Here is a 19,303-nt window from a genome sequence, read left to right as displayed (position 1 = left end):
GCATGAGCGCGTTATTTGGACGCGGGGGGAAATAATAGTACCCACCAGTTCGGGTGCAGCAATGAAGATATGGGAATCCACGGGTTAGATTTTGGATTTCCCAAATGGTTCAGTTACGGTTAAGCCGACGATTCGACAGTCGGATCATCACCACAGTTATGAGATCAGGGTAGCAGTGGACCGTCGGGGTTCGGGTATGTTAGGGGATATTATTAGTTTGGGAGCCATCATGTTGTTAGTCGTGGAATTGATGATGTCAGGATGTGACGTTTGGACCTGATCGGTGGATCGATAGGTTGTTAGAGCCACAGTGACAGGATAAATAGTGGAAACTAGTTCCAGAGAAAGATTTCGTTCAGAAGTCGTGGGAGCGACTAAGTGAGGAGTTCTTTGAGTCCATAGTTGAGTTGGAACTCGGTGTTGCAGATAACTGACAAATGGTTGGAGACCAAGAAGGTCTTGAGATAATTTGGGAAGCAGAGTTTCAGGCATGTTCAGTGTTTCATGCAGTTCAATGTTTCAGGCGTATTCAGAGTTTCAGGCATGCTCGGTGTTAAATGCAGTTCAGTGTTTCAGGCGTATTCAGAGTTTCAGGCATGTTTAGTGTTTAATGCAGTTCAGTGTTTCAGGCGTATTCAGAGTTTCAGGCATGTTCAGTGTTTCATGCGGTTCAGTGTTTCAAGCAGCTCAGTGTTTCAGGAAGTTTAGAGTTTCAGGCATGTTCAGTATTGCAGGCAGTTCAGTGTTCGGATAGTTTCAGAGTTTTTGACAGTATTAATATTTTTGTTGGAATTCAAGTAAGGACGATATAGTTGGTTGATTTGGGCATGGCAAGTCCCTCTCAGCAGGATCAGTTAAGTCTTCTGCCAAGTATAAGTGATCTGCAAGGGTAATTAGGCAGGTAGCCTTTCTTTCGGGAAGGGAGACTCAAGTTTTTTTGAGGTTGAGTAGTCAGATGAGAGATAAGAAGGCTAGTTCCAGCATTTTCGATTCTGTATGGGTGGCAGAGTGGATAGAATGGTTATAGATAGTCGAAGTATCTTCAGAAGTCGCTGAAAGTGACTATGAGATTGCGATGGGGTGTAGTAACTGGCAGGAATCCGGTAAACCAGATATGGAGGTATCAGTAAGGACCAGGGCGGTCTCGGTTCATCCGGAAGGCGGATAAGGGAAAACAGAAATTTTCAGTCAGTGGCAGTAATGGAAATCGGACTATGGTAGAATTCGACTAGTTGATTGATGAGTACTCAATGCTAAATAGAAAAAAGTGTCGGGTGCATAGCTTGTGGTAAGCAGTAAGTGGGTTATGAAATAGTTGACCATAACGGACTTTGAGGATGAAGTCTAGTTTAAGTGGGGGAGAGTTGTAATGCCCTGTTCTAAAATATTCGTTTATGGAATTTCAGAGGCCAAGGCCAGGGACGTTTTAGTCCTTTATTAAATTGGAGTTATTATGCGAGAAGTTTCCGGGTCGGGTTATGTTGTTAGAAGCGTAGGATTTCTCTACACCTTTCTATGGATATAAAGCTCATCAGAAACGGATCAAGAATGAAGGAGTTATGTCACTTCGAAGATTTGGCGAGAATGGCCCTTAAAGAGAAGAGTTTGCATAGAAGACCATACATGCATGTTTGTAACACGCGTGGGTACGCCCAGCCTAGGTTGGATTACGCCCGGCGTAATGAGGCAGCTGGGTCGCGGATGTCCAAGACGTACGCCCAGCGTACCAGGAGGTACGCCCAGCATACACTAAAAAGTTATGAAACCCTAATTTTGGATTGAGCACTATATAAAGGACGTTATGGTTCCAACCCTAGCCCCCATATGAGCCTCCCCAACCTCAGAAGAAACCCTAGAATGTCCCTACCTTAATTTTATGAGATCTTGACCTTGGAGAACCAATGTTGGTGGATTAAAGCTTGGAAGCAAAGAGAAGAAGATTGGCAAGGAATAACCTTTGAAGCTAGAGCTTGTAGATCTGGGATAAGTGCTTCATTTCGGACCTTTGGAAGGTAAATGTCTTGAGCTTGATGATTAACCTCTTAGATCTCCTTAGTGCAAGTTTATGGACCTTTTGGTCCCAAGATTGGGACTTTATGACTTAAGCTCGTTTCTAAGACTAGGGTTACCTCCCTTAGAGTCATATGAGTCGCAGAAGCAGTAAAGTTTCGACCTTTGTGGTCCTATTAAGTCCATGCATGAGATCTAGTCCCCTTTATGGAAGTAGAAGAGTGTTTTGAGAGTTTGGGTTGATTTGGGCCATATAAAGTCACCAAGTCAGTGACTTTATAGCTTAATGCATGGAATAAGACTTGGATTTGAGTTTGTAGCTTCTGATTCGGGGTATTAAGAACTTATTAGAAAGTTGACTTAATGAGGCTGTATGTTGGGCGTACAAGGAGGTACGCACAGCGTACAAGCCACCAGCCAGTACGCTCAGCATACCTAGGAGTACGCCCTGCGTACGTTGCTAGATTTGGGCCTTGAGCTGTTGGGCCTCGGTGTGGGCTGTGTTTTGGACTATAGGTCTTTGGGCCTTAGTGGGCCATCAAGAGTCAGTGTTTATGGGCCAAGTATATGTTTTGGGCTTAAGGTAAGGCCCAATAATGGGGTTGGGCCCAATGTAGCAACTAGGCCATTAGTGGGCATTTAATGGGCCATTGATGGACTTAGAAGAATTTAAGGTTGGGCCTTGGTTATGACCCATACCATAGTAAGGGGGTAAAATAGTCATGTTACCCATCAAAAGATTTCCCTTTTTGATTTAGTGTTTGACTTGTCATGATAGCCGTTGAGCAGCCGGGATAGTAGTCGGGGATCTTTCACTCGAGTTTTTAGCAGCCAACATTTCGAGGTGAGTTTCCTTCTAGTAGGAACGAGTCTAAGGCCACAATGTTGGTCCGTTTAGCTAGCAGTAGTTTCCGAACTTCGGTCCGATGCAGTAGTCAGTATGTTTGATGCCTTCTTGGCTCAGACAGGATTTATGTGTTATGTGTTCTGGGTCATGGCCCGATGTAGTATGCAGTATATGTGTGTTCATGTTAGTTGATATGTTTATGTTATGCTTTGTTTAGTTAGTTTCGGACTTCGGTCCGATGCAGTTAGTCCGGACTTTCGTCCGATGCAGGGGACAAGGTCCCAATCAGTTTCCGGACTTCGGTCTGATGTAGGGGGCAAGGCCCACAAAACAAATGAAGTAAAGAATCTTGTTGACTGGTTAGTCCGGACTTCGGTCCGATGCAGGGGACAAGGTCCCAGTCAGTTTTCGGACTTTGGTCTGATGCAGGGGGGGCAAGGTCCCAGTGAGTCCGGACTTCGGTCCGATGCAGTGGGAAAGGCCCAGTATGTGCTTTATATGTTGTATGGTATGTGGTAGTTTGGGGGAGCTCACTAAGCTTCGTGCTTATGGTTTTCAGTTTTGGTTTCAGGTACTCAGTTTTCAAAAGAGGAGCTCGGAGAGGTTGCAGTACACACACCATAGTCAGATAGCCTGGGGAATGTTTTACTCTGATAATGAGATTATGTTATGAATTTAATACTCGAAAATTATATTATGACTAATGATACATTTTTATAAATATGGTTTAGTATTGTTTTAAAGGAAATTTTTAGTCGTGATTTCTGGGTCGTTATACATAAATAACAATAAGATTATTCGTCATGTTTACTAAAAGGTCTAGTAAATATGGTTACACTTACAAGATTAAGTATAATTATGAATTATTGAAAGGTCTCAATAAAGCATAACAAATAAAAGGAATCATTATGCAGAAATATAAGAAGTTTCTCCAATCTAAGAAGAAGGGAGAGTACTTCTATATCAAGTTTTATGACCGTCTTAGTAATAGTAAAGAACCATATTACAATTCATCCTCTAAGGTCACCTTAGTACACTAGTTTGGCTAAGAAGAGGAATCAAGAATTGCTATAGTGGTTAAGACATTAAATCATACTTCGTTCCAGTATCGAATTAAGATTGTGACATCGAGTGACACATCTTAAGTAGGTTTATAACACTTAAATGTGGAATAGAGAAAGTTTTCTTATTCCTACACATTTGAAATTTGTAAGTTATGATGCCTTGAAGAAGACAAAGACCAACGAGAACAAATTAAGTTAAGTGTTAGTCTTGATAGAATCTCGCGCTAACTCTTAAATATTTCTTTTCTCAAGGAATCTTTCTTGACAAGAGAATCATATATGTCAAGAGGTCAGTGGGAGTCTGTATGATCATGAAAAGTTTTCAAGAACTAATCAAGAATAAACCTAATGAACTATTACTAGCACACGACTCTAGGTTCGTAACCTATCGTGTTGACATATACTTGTTTCTATGCCATTTAAATTTAGTCAACTATGCATGTGAGTTCTACGAGTTCTCAATGGACTGGATAGGAGCTAGGCACCTTGATCAATGGATAGCACATTGAATTGTAGGGTTGAGCTGCTCAATAACTTGGAAGCAATGGTGGGACCCTTAATGGCAAGAAATTAAGAATGAACATGTTCTGTCCGTAAGAGTTTGGATTTGTCACTAACATTATCTTCTGATTATGGTTATAACAAATTCACATGGATAACGGCACATACAAAATAAAATCTAAGTGTCATAAGGTTTCTCTCCTTCATGAAAATGATTGTGAGGAAACGCTTTCACTAAGAGAGATTTTGAAGATAGCATTATGTAATTTGGGTTTCTCAAATTCAACTATGATTATGACATCCCTCTTTATAGTTCAAATTGTGGGAAATGGCAAATGGGTATGAACATTTTAGACTTATTACTATAAGTTCCAGAATCGTTTAGACACACGCATGAGTTATCTAAGAAAAGGTGTATGAGGTTGAGAAGCTTAGATAAAGTCTTATCGAAGCATCTTAGTATTAGAAATATGAACTTAAGAAACTCAATAAGAATTGTTTTCTAGAAGTTCAACTGTTTTCTGAATACATGCCATAGCTAGTAGGAGCATAAGTGTTATGCTGGTATGAATATAATCATCATGTTAGTGGGAGCATGATGATTATGGTATGTTGCCAGTGAGCAATATTAATTATAGAAAACAAGTGTTTTAATTTGCAAAGTTGCAAGGGTTGAAAAGTTGTTTTCTATAGTAAGGGAGAGAATATTGTACTTCGTTCTGAAATCTAAGAGCTTAGATTGAGAAATTTTAATCAAATGTAGTCAAATATATGAATTGCATTCTCAAAATTCGATTATGATTACGGCATCCCTTTTCTTAATTCGAGTTTTGAGAGTATGGAAAATAGAAATATTATTGCAAAAGACTGATAAAGTGTCATGTCTTTATGTAAGACCTTATGTTTCGTGTTCCATACGCTTAGAGTATAGGATCGATCACATATGCTGTAATAATTGATCGTTCTAAAATTTTCCAAATGCCTAGAGCATTAAGAGGGAAAAAGGACTAGAACTGAACATGACTAAGTTTATTAAACAACTATCAAAGGACAATCTAAGGTTCACCAAGGATTGGTTGCTTGTGAATAGTTGGAATTATAGTAGTGGATGGACCATATTGACATTATTATTACAAGATTTGATAATGAGTTGTCATATGGAAAATATGGAAATGTTTGCATATTGGGAGTTGGATGTTAAGAATCTATATGTCTAGATTAGAAACTTTTATGCAGAAGGATATTCAAAGGAATGTACCTTGAATATGAGACTTTGTATCTATGGAATTGTCTTGCAATAATCTCCGATAGAGGACTTTGTAATTTCATTGGCAATAGTCTTTGTGACTTTATTGCAGTGACATTACAAAATGATCATTACATAAAACGTTAGAATATAACATATTCTATAAGTGGCAAGAATTTGATATTCTTACACTTGTGATAAGGATTGGGGGTTGTGAAATGAGTATGATTGGAAATGTGTTCATTTGATCTATTTCACAAAGTAAGGACCATAGGTAAACATTGTGTGCATGCTAAGAGCATGGGACAATTGTAGTAATAACTCAAGTAATAAGTTAATTAACCGAAACAAAAAATAATGAGTAATCCATATGGTGATAATAAAGGGTGTTTTATTTGTACTCAAAGGTTTGGGACCATATAGGATTAGTATTATTCTTGTGTTTCACTTTGCATGTTTTGACTTCCTGAATAATTAATTATTTCCGAATAATCAAATTATTCGAATGGTCCACGGTCGTTCATATGTTGGAAGTAGGTATGAATGAAGACTATCATGAATTGGTTTGTAGATTGTCTAAAGTGTATCAGACATAGCAAAGGTTTGTTGCAACGTTCATGAGTGCTTATGAATATGATTTTGAGCATTGTATTAAATCCACGCTTACTTGGATCGCTTTAGGGATTTTATCACGAGCGATTGGTGAGACGATAATATCATGTATTCTTGAAATCGAGATGTGTGAGTTGTATCTTGTGAATCGGTTACACATTGATAATATGTAAATGCACCAGTAACTTGGTGTTATAAAACATATTGTTGTGTGTGATTTGGTGAGTGAGTGCAAGCAAGGATTGAGTCGAAGTTTATCCATTCCTTTTACCCAAAGTGGGATAAAAGCAATATCTGTTGGCCCTTCGATGATTTAGTGATGAAAAATGTAAAGGCTCGGCCGGGCTAGGGCTAATTTGATTTGTTCAATTAGTCAGTAGTCGTAAATCGGAAATCGGGAAACAACACATAGACTGAGAGAATGATTTCAATCAATGTCTCACGTCTATACGATATCTAGAATGGAGGAATATATGATCCCTTATCTAAAGGACAGGTTACTGATAAGATCAGAGTTCGACAGCGTCTTTGATAGCTACGGTTGCCAATCGGGTTGTACTTGCATTTATGGTTACTAGACTTATCCAAGTGGGAGACTGTTGGATTAGTGTCTAAGCCCGTAACCATATTTGGCAAGTACTTGACCCGGTTGTGCATGGTCCTTTTGGGTTGCCTTCACCAAAGCGTTGACTGGAGAAATAATAGAGAAAGAGGTTATTATGGTTTATTAATATATTATATGAATAATATATTAAAGGAGAAATCATATTTATTTAGTTGACATTGGTCAAGAATTAATTAAGAATTAATTTTGTGATTATGTGATAGTTGCAAAGTAACGCAATGGATGCCCTATAGGATAGGGTGGACGAATTCAAGGGGATAAGGCGTTAGAATTCGTCCATGATAATGTTTCTAGGGTTATCCTTTGGGCTGCTTGGTGGGCAAGCGACCAGATGAGGATAAGGACTGAAACCATGATCCCTACACCTATATAAACACCCCTTGGCATATGAATTTCATACCTCTCCTCGTTCTTTCTTGCCTATCCATTTGCTCTTGGTGTTTATGAACCATTAGAGGTACTACACTTGTAGTACTTGCGTTCAAAGACAAGAAGATTCAAGATTTAAGTTGTTATTACAATATGACAACAAGAGGTATGTATTTCATCTTTCTTTGTGAATTTCAAAATCCCTAGAAGCTTGTTAGGGTTCATCACATGTTTTTAACGTTGTTTTACTAATAGTGTAACATCAATCCAACTCTAGGGTTGCATGCACACATAGGATTGTTTGTATAAAACCCATCAGTAAAAACTGGTTAATTTACCGAATTGCCCCTTGTTTTTATGTTTTTAATTTTCTGAAATGTTGGCAGGTGTTTAATAATAGTCCAGATGAAACTGCTTATTTTCGAATGATGTTAAACAGAGAAAGCATAACAAATGCAACTGTGATGATTCAGCCTTCATTAATTTCATATTCATTTAACCCAATTCCTTTTCCTGCATTTCTTGATGTGGCATCAATTTCAGTCGATATAATCTTGTTATTAGATTCTTATTTTAGTGTAGTTGTTTTTCATGTCATGACAATTTCTCAATAGAGAAACAATGGCTGCTAACGTCAACCTGAACATCAAGTACTTTTTCCTCATTTCACTTTTCCTTTTTATAATTTAAAAAAAAAAACCATCAGATTAATATTTTCTTTATATTTTGTAGGTATTTGCTCCGTTGTTACAAACTCCATGTGAAGATGCAGATTGGTTGTGTGTGATCAACATGGCCTTCCTTGGTTTCTGAATGTAATTTACTCTATAATTAATTAATATTTTTTGAACGAGACTAAATGGCTACTAACCGTTTGAACGAGATTAAATGGCCATTTTACCCTTGCATTCCAAATAACAAATTTTACAATATTCATTAATTCTATAGTAAATTACATTCTTGGTTTCTGAATAGCTGATTTTTTCAATTTTGGTCACAAAAATACGTGAAAAACAGGCAAGATTCTTATTGGCTAAGTTGAATCCATCAGCAACATATAACAATGAAGTGGCTACAGTTGGAATGTATATCATCTTTAATGATGATGTCAACACTAGTAGACCTTTGCAAAGTGTTGAAATAAGGTTTTAGAGAAACTGGTATATATAGATTTCACTTCATGTTTTTGCAGATGACAGTAAGAGATGCTTTGAACTCTACTCTTATGAGGAAATGGTTGTTGATTCCATTGTCTTTATCATGGGTGAAGAGGTAACTAGCCAGTACTATGTTTATCATTATATATCTATAGAGTGTTTTACTATAAGCCTCATCTTTTTGTGATGTGCAGGTTAGAAAATACCAGGATGCATACAAGGTTAGAATTTTAAAAGCATTCCGCTTGATCTATCAAGTTTGTGTGTGTTTTGGTCTTATAATATTAGATTTGTTTATGCTTAGATAGATTACAAAAAGATTGTTATACAAGTATGGGTCTGACAGGGTTGTTGACACCCTATCATAGAGGTTAAATAATTAGTTCTTCCCTCATATATTTAGGTCCTTACAAGATGCATTTGATGATGTGAAGGTATATTAAGATCATAAGATCATAAATTTCATTTCTAATATGTTTCAAAAAATGTCAACAACATGCAGGAGAAATTATATTATGCATTGGTTCCATTGTTAAGGAAAGCTATTGGATGACAAGGAGGAAGTCTAATAACCCTTGAGACACTAAATGTGTAGTGGTTGCACAAGGTCTTAGGTCGGTAATCATGTCGTGTATCTAAAATCCAATCATCGCCATCGATCCAAGTCGACCTCGATCTAGATCAAGGTGACCAAGGGTTGTTAGTTTTATAGGAATGTATAACCCATGTTAGCTATTATTTTTGTTTAACATTTGAATGATTATTTGTATGACATATTATACTTTGTGCAATTTATTTTTATTTTTTCTGTATGAAATTTTATTTTATATTATGAGACAATAAATGTGTGATGTAATTTGAAAATTAGTAAATTTAGAATATATATATATATATATATATATATATATATATATATATATATATATATATATATATATCATTTTTAAAACATTTAAACTTTATGACATGCAAAAATGTGTGTCATCTTTCTTTATGACATGGGCTTTAACGATACGCAATGCAAGTCGGAAATGTGCATCGTTTTACGACATGCAAAAGCGTGTCATCTTCTTTATGATAGGGCCTTCGTTGACACGCATTGCGTGTCGTAGACGCGGATTGTGAATGCGTTTCGTCTCTCGTTATGACAGGGCCTTCCTTGACACGCATTTGCGCGTCGTCTGAGCGTTTTACGACACGCATTGCGCGTCGTAAAAGGCTATTTTTCTAGTAGTGGCACCTTGATCAGCGAGAGTTCTTTGATCAGTAAGGGTGATCTACTCAACAACCTGGAAGACACGGTAGGCCATTATGCTACCGAGTGGCAAGAAATTAAGATTGAACAAGTTTAGTCCATATGAGTTTGAATTTTTCATGGACTTTATCCTATGATAATGGTTAGGAAATAACAAATTCACATGGATAGGAACACATACACCATAAAATCTAAGTTTCATAAGGTTTCTCTCCAATTCATGAAAATGACTGTGAGGAAACGCTTAAACTAAGTAGATTTTAAAGATTTAGAAATTGTGATATTTGTGTTCTCAAATTCGATTATGATTACGACATCACTCTTCATAGTTCTAATTGTGAGAAATGGCAAATAGTTTCAACATTCATAAATTATTGTTGTAAGTTCTAAAATAGTTTAGACACACATATGAGGTTTTTATAAAATGTGTATGAGATTAGATAAAGGCTTATCGAAGCATCTAGTATCAGAAATTTGAACTTTGGAAAGTAATTCAATAAGTATTGATTTCTAGAAGTTCAACCGATTTCTGGATACATGTCAAAGCTAATGTGAGCATAAATGTTATGCTAGTAACAAATAATTCTTATGCTAGTGAGAGCATATTTATTATGGTAAGTGTTGCAAGATAGCAATGCTATTTATAGGAAACAAAATGTTAATTCGCAAAGTTGCAGAATTTGAAAAGTTGTTTCGCTATATTAAGGGAGAGGATACTTATATGAATCCAAAAGTTTAGATTGAAGTATTAACCGTACTTATTAATATACATATATATATATATATATATATATATATATATATATATATATACACATATGATTACCATGCTGAAATGTTTCAACATTGGAAATTCTATATATGGAAATATACTATAGCAAAAGACTGGTCAAGTATCATGCCTTTTAAGACATTATGAATCGTGTCCCATATGCTTCGAATATAGGATCGATTGCATATGCTATATATAATATTCACGTGTTCTAAATTTCCTAATGCCTAGGTCATTAAGAGGGAGAAGGGACTAGAACCGAATGTGACTAAAGTGGTTAAACAACTGTTAACAACAATCTAAGGTTATCTAGGGATTGGTTGCTTAAGGACAGTTGGAAGTATAGTAATGGATAGACTATATTGACATTATTATGAATAGACAGAGTTCTATTAATAGTTCATTGTCATATGGCAAACATGGAAATGTTTTCATAATGGGAGTTGGATATTGAGAATCTATGTGTAGGTTAGAAACTGTAATGCGAGAAGGATATTCAAAGGAATGTACTTTGAATGTGAGACTTCAATTCTGGGGAATTCTTTTGTAACAATCTCCAATGGAATACTTTGTAATATCATTGGCAATGTCTCTATGAATTTGGTACCATGGCATTACAAAATGAATCGTTGCATGATAGCTTCGAATCTTACACTTATGATAAAGATTTGGAATTGTGAAATGAGTTTTTGTTTATTTCACAACGAAAGGACCATAGGAAAACATAGTGTGCATGTTTGGAGCGTGGGATAACTATTGTTTTAATTCAAGTATTAAGTTGATTAGCCGAAACATCATACAATGAATGATGTGTAATCAATATAGTGATTAAATAAAAGATGTTTTATTTATATTCAAAAGTTTTGAGACCATATTGGATTCGATTATTCTTTTGTTTCACTTTGCATGTTTTGACTTCCCAAATAATAAGATTATTCAAACATCCACAGTCGATCATACTTTGGAAGTAGGTTATGAAAGTAGAATGTCATGAATGGGTTTTTTTGTAGGATTGTCTAAGGTGTTATACATAGCAAAAGTTTGCTACAAACATTCATGAGTGCTCTTTAAATAAGATTTGAGTATTGGACTAAACACAGTGTCACTTAATCACGTCATCGATTTTATCACGAGTGATTAGTGAGATGATATTATCTTATATTCTTCAAATGGAGACATATAGTTGCAATTTAGAAGTCGGTTGCACATTGATGATGTGAAAACGCACCAGTAACTTGGTGCTATAAAACATATCATTGTGTGTGATTTCATGACTAAATAGAGCAAGCACATGAGTTGAAGTTTATTCGTTCGTTTTACCCCGAGGGGATAAAAGTGATATATGTAGGCCCCCTCGATGATTTGGTGATGACAACCCTAAGCGCTTGGCTAAGCCTGGACTGATTTGATTTGTTCAATTAATCGGTCTTCATAAATCGGAAATCGGGAAACAACACATGAAAAGAGAGAATGATTATAATTCATGTCTCAGTTCATACGATATCAATAATGGACGAATATATGATCCTTATCTTATTGACGCGTTACTAATAAGATCAGAGTTTGACAACGGTCTTTTGAGAGCTACGATTGCAAATCAGATTTTGAAGTCGTACTAGTAATTATAGTTATTAGAATTATCCAAGTAGGAGACTATTGGATTAGGTGTCTAAGCCCATAACTATAATCGGTATGTCCTTGACCCGATACAGGCATGGTCTATTTGGGTTGTAACACTCTGGAACAATTTGATAGGATGGATATTTGAGAAAGAGGTTAATATGCTTTATTAATATATTATATGTATAATATATTAATTGAGAAATCATATTATTTAATTAGTATTGATCAAGTGTTAATTTGGAATTAATTTTGTGATCAAAAGAGACTAATTAAATTAAAGGGGATTGATTGTGTAAATCTGTGATATATATAGTTTGGGCTAATGATCCATATTGATTAGTAATGGACTAAGTTCATGTAAGACTCCATGAAGAGTTATTCCAAAGGGCTTATCATATGGATTATTGGATTAAGGCCCAAGGAAGTGGATTAGGGTTTAACTCTTGGATTCTACACTATATAAATGTAACCCCTAAGCCAAAAATCATGCACTAGTGATTCCAATAAGCTCTAGACGATTTTTATGTCTCTAAACCTCTTTCTCAAGTTCCTCCTCTTCTTCATGGTTTGTTATAAAACATTTGAGGCATCACAATTGAGGTGCTAGGATCTTAAAAGACCAATTCCTACAAGCTAAAATTGAGAGGTGTTCTTCTAACTTATTTTATGTTTGAATTACCAATATTGTATGCTAGTTGTAGGTTTCAAGATTTGGAAATTTTTGTTGCATGTATAACTAGAGAAAACTTAGGTCCAAAGCTATTAAGGTTGTATGTGCACCATCGGAGTGTTATAGTACATAAAAACTCAACAATAAGTTGGGTACCATGATGGTTCTTGGTGGGAACTTGCGTTGGGAATCATGGGTGTTTATGTGAGAGGCTTTCTCATTTGTAGGTTATAAGTTAAGGAATATGAATGCCAAGAGTATCAGTTAAAGGGTTCATGGTTGAAGGGATGGTTTCAGATTTGATGATAGATTAGGTTCTTATGATTGTGTTGGATGGGTTCTAGCTATGTGGAGGTCAGGCAAGTATGAGGTTCGTATTTTTATACGTATTTCATTATATGATTGGTCATGGGTTTCTTCAGATGGTTAGACCAGGGCGAGTCAGTTTGTAAGGTTGTAGGAAGACCACAACATGAATGGAACCGGGTAGTGGTAGGTCGTTGGAGACTAGTTGTGATATAAAGCTACATTTGGTCTTGTAGCATTCACTTTTAGCATTGGAATTGGTGGTGCTAGGGTTGTCGGGCTTTATGATCGGTTGGAGCCGTAAGTGGTAAGATAGATAAGGGCAATTATTGCCAGATGAGGCCTTCATGTGGAAGTCGTGTGGGTTAAATGTATGTGTATTTTGACTCAGCAACCGGGCGGGAATCTAATGTTTCATTTAGAGGTAGACAAGTTGGGCCCATGGAGGTCTCGACTGCTTTGGAAGGCAGCTATGGGCACCAAATTAAGTCAAGATAGTGTATGTAGTTTGGGAATTGTAGGTGGAGTCGCTTGTTATTCGGAGAAGATGGTAAGACAATTGCAACTTCGATTGGATAATCTGAGAGTAAATGATTTGAGCCTGTTGTGCAACACTCGTCTGAGTCTAACTGTTGTGGGGATGAATCTTCTACTCCAAGGATTATAAGATCCTTCTGTCAAGTATAAGTGTTCTACAACAGTAAATGACTCGTGATTTTCTTCCCAATGCAAGCAACAAGATAATCAACGACTGGAAGCGTATTGTTGGTCTGGAACTCTTTAAGGTTTTAGGATGGTAGTGATTCAGTATGGTTGGTCTATTAGGGAGTCAGACCAATTCAAGAATTTGAGATTTGAGGCTTCAGGTAAGGTAGGGTTCGTTTTCTGCATGGGATTATGGATTCGTCTTCTTCAGATTTAGAGAGTTCTTCCATGGTTGGGTTTGGTAGCCTTGGGAAGGCAGTGTGTGTTCGGGGATGTGGATGCATTCTTCAGGTCGTCTGGGTGCCTGGGATGGTAAGGAACGATTTCGAGGAGGAAATCTAATTCAATTAGGGGAGAGTTGTAACATCCAAAATCTTGAGGAGCAAATGTATGGAATGAATCTCATTTTTAGGACTAGACATGGCGTGTTGGAGGAACCAACATAGAGTGTCTAGTTAAAAGGAAAAGAGTGGTTCTTATTACGGTCAACACGACGTGTTGGTGTCTAAACACGGTGTGTTGGAAGATGGGAAGGAAACCCTAATTTTAGGATATTGTACAATATATAAACTCTTTAAGCCCTAAGGGTTGGTCTCCATACCAGCCTCCATTGACACTAAAACCCTAAATCGATCCCTAAGTTTCTTGGTGGTGTTTTGAGCTAGTAAGAAGCTTTTGGTGTTTATTTTTGGGCTTCATGAAGGAAGAGGAGATCTTGAAGTTGTCTAGCTTGGTAGATTGGCCTTGAATCCAAAATCATCATCTTGTTGGAAATCTTTCCAATGTATCAAGCTTTCATCATGGCTTTTAGATGTCTAGATCTCTTCATTTTGTGCCTTGTTCTGCTTTTGATCCCTTTTTGTTGGAGTATGAGCATTCTAACACTCCTAAGTTTACATGCAACCCTAAATACCTTGGATCTATGTTTTATCTATTATGCATGCAAATATGAATATTTCAAGGTATTACCCTATCTAGCATACAATATTTGATAATTGGGTAATAAAACAAGTTAAAAGACATACCTTTTTATGTAGCTTGATTCCTTGATGCTTAAGAGCCGAGTGCCCCAAGTGTGACACCTCAAATGGTTCACACAACACCATGAACATTTGGAATAACTAGAAAATAAAGGATACTTGGTTCTCTCCTTATGAAATTCGGCTTTCCCTCCTCACTATCAACTAGTGTTCATTGTAACAATTGGTAAAAATAGGAACGATCGTACGATGCTATCTTTTGATTATTAAGCAATATGAGTATTTTATTAAGAATGGTTGAAGGAATTTAACCTCTTTTATTTAAATAAGTTATTGTGAAATATAAAACAAGTAACTATTGATAAATTTCGTTATGATGTATGACATCGAACCATCACCGGTTTGTGAAATTAGCAGATAACATCATTTAAATGCAACAAACTTAATTTTTGTATCAACATGTCTCTAGTTGATAAGTAAGTTAGGTTCTATGTAAATCGTTTGCTTAATAGATGTGAAGGATCTAAATTTGACAAATATACGAACCAAAGTGACAAAACGTGTTTAACGATATGGTTAACCGGTTAAATGTCACGAAATTATACATTGCTCAATAAATTTTATATTTAAATAAATTAAAATATAAAATGAATTATTATAAGGTATAATTAAAATGTATTTAAGTGTTTTTGAATAAAAAGAATAAAACATAAACATTAAAGTTCAAATACACAAAAACTACATTGTTATTTTATACTAAGTATACATGTATGTATTTGTATATATGTATTATTATCTAGTGAATGACTAGTTATAAGTCATGAATTAAAATGATTTCATGTAAGTTTTATGACGTCTAAATCAATTAAGATAAGAGAATTGGTGGAGATAAGTGCCAACTTAACTAATAAGTGCTTAATCACTTAAGACATTTTACTAAGAATGCTTATTAATCCCTCTTCTAATTTTCGAGATTAAGACCTTCCCTCTCCTTAACTAGAACTCCTAACTAACTAAATAACTAGTAGTTAGTTAGTTAACTAACTCTATATCTAAACAACCACCCAAGCAAGTGGCTAGACAAGATCACATCACTTAAACTCACATCCCATCACAAGCTAGTCTAGGTTTTGTCCCCTTATCCTCTTCCACTCTTTCCTCCTTCATAATCACGAAATTTCATCTTCATTTTACCCTCATTTGACCAGCCAATACTCCAGGGAATTACTCTCAACCTTCATCTCATTTTCAAGCACAAGAACTTCCTTCCAAAGCCATCAAAACCATTTCACCCATCTACACCTTCCTTTTGCTTGATATTTTTACCACCAAATACCCCTGGAAGTTACTTGTTTTGATACTCAAAATTATTGATTCAAAACAGTGAGTAAACTACCCTTTTTCTTGCACTTTTGCTGTGAAATTTTCGTGACAGCAACATAGCCAAAAGAGTGGCTGTTTTCGAGCATCAAACCAACAACCAAAAGTTCATCTTCAACTTTCCATTCTTCAAGTATTCACATAAGGTGAGTTCATACCCCTACATTTTCATGTTTTATTCAAGTGTTAAGGGGGGGAATACAAGTTAGAACACTAAACATAACTTAAATTTAAATGACAGCTTTCTACAGAAAAGTTGAGTCCTGTTCACGGACTGGTTTGACCATATTAAACTTAATATCTTTCAAAACTGTACAATATTCAAATATTTCAAGTTTGTACCTTTCTAATGACTACTCGCACGCGTTCATACGATTTTTCTACAATTTATGGCGATTTTTATAAAACTGCCTGTCATTTCAGAAGTGATTTCGGACCAGTCTGTGAAGATGTTCATTTTCACACTAGTTTGAGACCACTAAAAATCATAATAAAAATTAGGAACAAAGTAGACTCATTTTATAAAGTCTCAGAGGTGACGGATTCAGTTTTTGACTTACGAGGATTTTTATATGAGTTTTCTAAAAACAGGGACAGTAAAGGGTAAAACTGTCAAAAGTGGTTTATACATTTATTAACACCTTCTAACATTTTTTTAGCAATGTTTATACATTAAGGAAGTTAAAACACAATCATTTAAATATGTTTAATTACCATTTTTACAAAAGTGATAAGTTGAAAAAAGTCTTTAGTATCAAACTTAAGGATTATTTCATGCAAAGTTTCTAATAAAAACGTAAGAATATGAACAACAATTACGAAACATACCAAATCATCTTTTAAAATTTATACATATATATAACCATATACATATATATGTTTTGTTTACAAAACTTCTTTATGCTTTTATATTATAAATTGCATGCCTCTATATGTATAGTTACATAAGAAATGTTTAAAAGACTTAGAAAGGCTATCCACCCTGTTTCCTTTTCCTCGATTTGGATGTGGTCTGGTGGGATATCGGGTACTCCTCCGAAGGTCGTTTAAATATTAGTTATATATCATGTATACATATATGGTCATAAATGTTCCACCAATTAATTTAGTTTCGATACTCCTGGGTAGCAAAGGTGTATAAACCTACTTGGACACTCATCAATTACATTTTAGTAAACTGTTATAGGAATAGTTTAGAGTAAACAAAACATTATCACTACTACAAGAAATTACACCGGAGTCAGTTCATTCATGAGTCTAGACTACATGCTATATGAAGGAATACTCTTACATGAATACTTTTACATAGACATTATATGGCAAATTACTACTACATGTTATATGAAGGAATACTCTTACATGAATACTTATACATGAATACTTTTACATAGACATTATATGGCAAATTACTATTACATGTTATATGTCTAGATACGGTTATATTGTTCGCCTTTCTATCTTTGCCTTGTGATTCAATCACATCATCGACGAGATAGACTGGGACTTTATCTCCTAGTACCACATCATACTTTGAGGGACTAACCATTCCGGCAACCACTGCTATCTACAGAGGTAAAAGAACAATCTACGGATGTTTTAGGTTGATACCATCGTGGGTATACATAAGGGACTAACTATTCCTAAACCCGGCTGTTAGCAACAGAGGTAAATGAACAGTCTACGGATGTTCTAGGTTGATACCATTTCAGGTATACTTAAGAGACTACTAATAAGAGTTAAACAAGGAAAAACCATCACATTTTCAAGAGATGCGTACTTTCAAAACAGTCAGGTCTAGGTAAAAGACTACTTTCAAAACATTCGAGTCTTGGTAGAAGACTACTTTTATACTAGTAGGAAATATGGGATTTTCTAGAGCTTTTCGTACTTATACTAAATGTTTCATCATTCATTTACCAGTCTTTCATATCAACTAATCAAAGCAATGACATTAAATACTTATGAACTCACCAGCTTAAATGCTGATCTACTCTTTCAAAATAACTTGTATTCTCAGGTTACAAATAGACAGGTGTCGATACAGGGTTCAGAGAAGACGGAGCAGTCAAGACTCGTCTTTTATTTTGATAATTTATTATCATATCTTGTACAATGAAAGAAAATACTTGTAACTAAAATTATACTATTGTTGCAATGGATGATGTTGTTGCTTGTTTACTACTTTACATTTGTTGTGATGCATACATGACGTCCTCCGCCCCAGAACGTTTCCGCCGTTCGTGGTTTTGGGGTGTGACAGATTGGTATCATAGCATTGTTTATAGTGAATTGAGTATATCAACCCATAAAAGATATACTAACTATAAATACAATGGGATTAAAAATACTCTGATTTAGAGTTTATACTTTAAATAATAAAATATTTAAGTAAGTATACGTGCTGCATTCATACTAAAATCAGTGTCACTAGGACAGTACAAAAGAATTACGATTGTTGGGCAACACAAGTGGGCTTAGAGACATATGGTCAAAACTGGGAAGATATAGCCTGATCGCCTATATTATCCGAGGGTTGACTAGCATGTGCCTAAGTTTAAATGTGTAGTCGCAACAATGCTAAAATCTTACCAACCCTACCACAATGAGAACAATAGAACATAACATTAAAATTAAAATAGTATAGGAGTATTTGGTGTTACTATAAGTACTTTATACTTGAGAATTTAAAACAGGATCCTCATTACTAAGTTGATAGTTGCTAAGTGGATACACTATGGCTACATGTAATTAGGATGTTATAGACTTAGAATCAGTGATAATTTTGCCTTACCTCTATTTTGTGTGAATTTGGAAATAAGGTCACTTATTCGAAGGTCTATCCTGTTTAGATTACACATAGCTGGTATGCACTTCACAAATAGCGATGTAACTAATAAGGGTTTTTCTAAATAATTATCTAGATAGTTCGTCTAATAATTATCCACTTACCCTAAATTCTCGCATAGAAATCATAGTTGGACTCCATCCCCTCGGCAACCAGTATCTTCCGAATGAAGTCATAGCTGGTTGGTTTGGAGAAGAACCAGAGAATGATCATCCTATCCCTTTGGATGATCATCATGATGAAAACCTTTCAGCCGATGCTAATTCCGAACTAGAGGTTGAGAACCTACCTCGAGCAACTCCCTTTCCAACTCCTAACCCTCGTCCAACTCTTCAT

This window comes from Lactuca saligna, chromosome 2 (assembly GCF_052625555.1).
Source record: "Lactuca saligna cultivar CGN05327 chromosome 2, ASM5262555v1, whole genome shotgun sequence".
In the NCBI taxonomy this organism is placed as follows: Eukaryota; Viridiplantae; Streptophyta; class Magnoliopsida; order Asterales; family Asteraceae; genus Lactuca; species Lactuca saligna.
Note: the sequence above shows the minus strand (reverse complement) of the source record.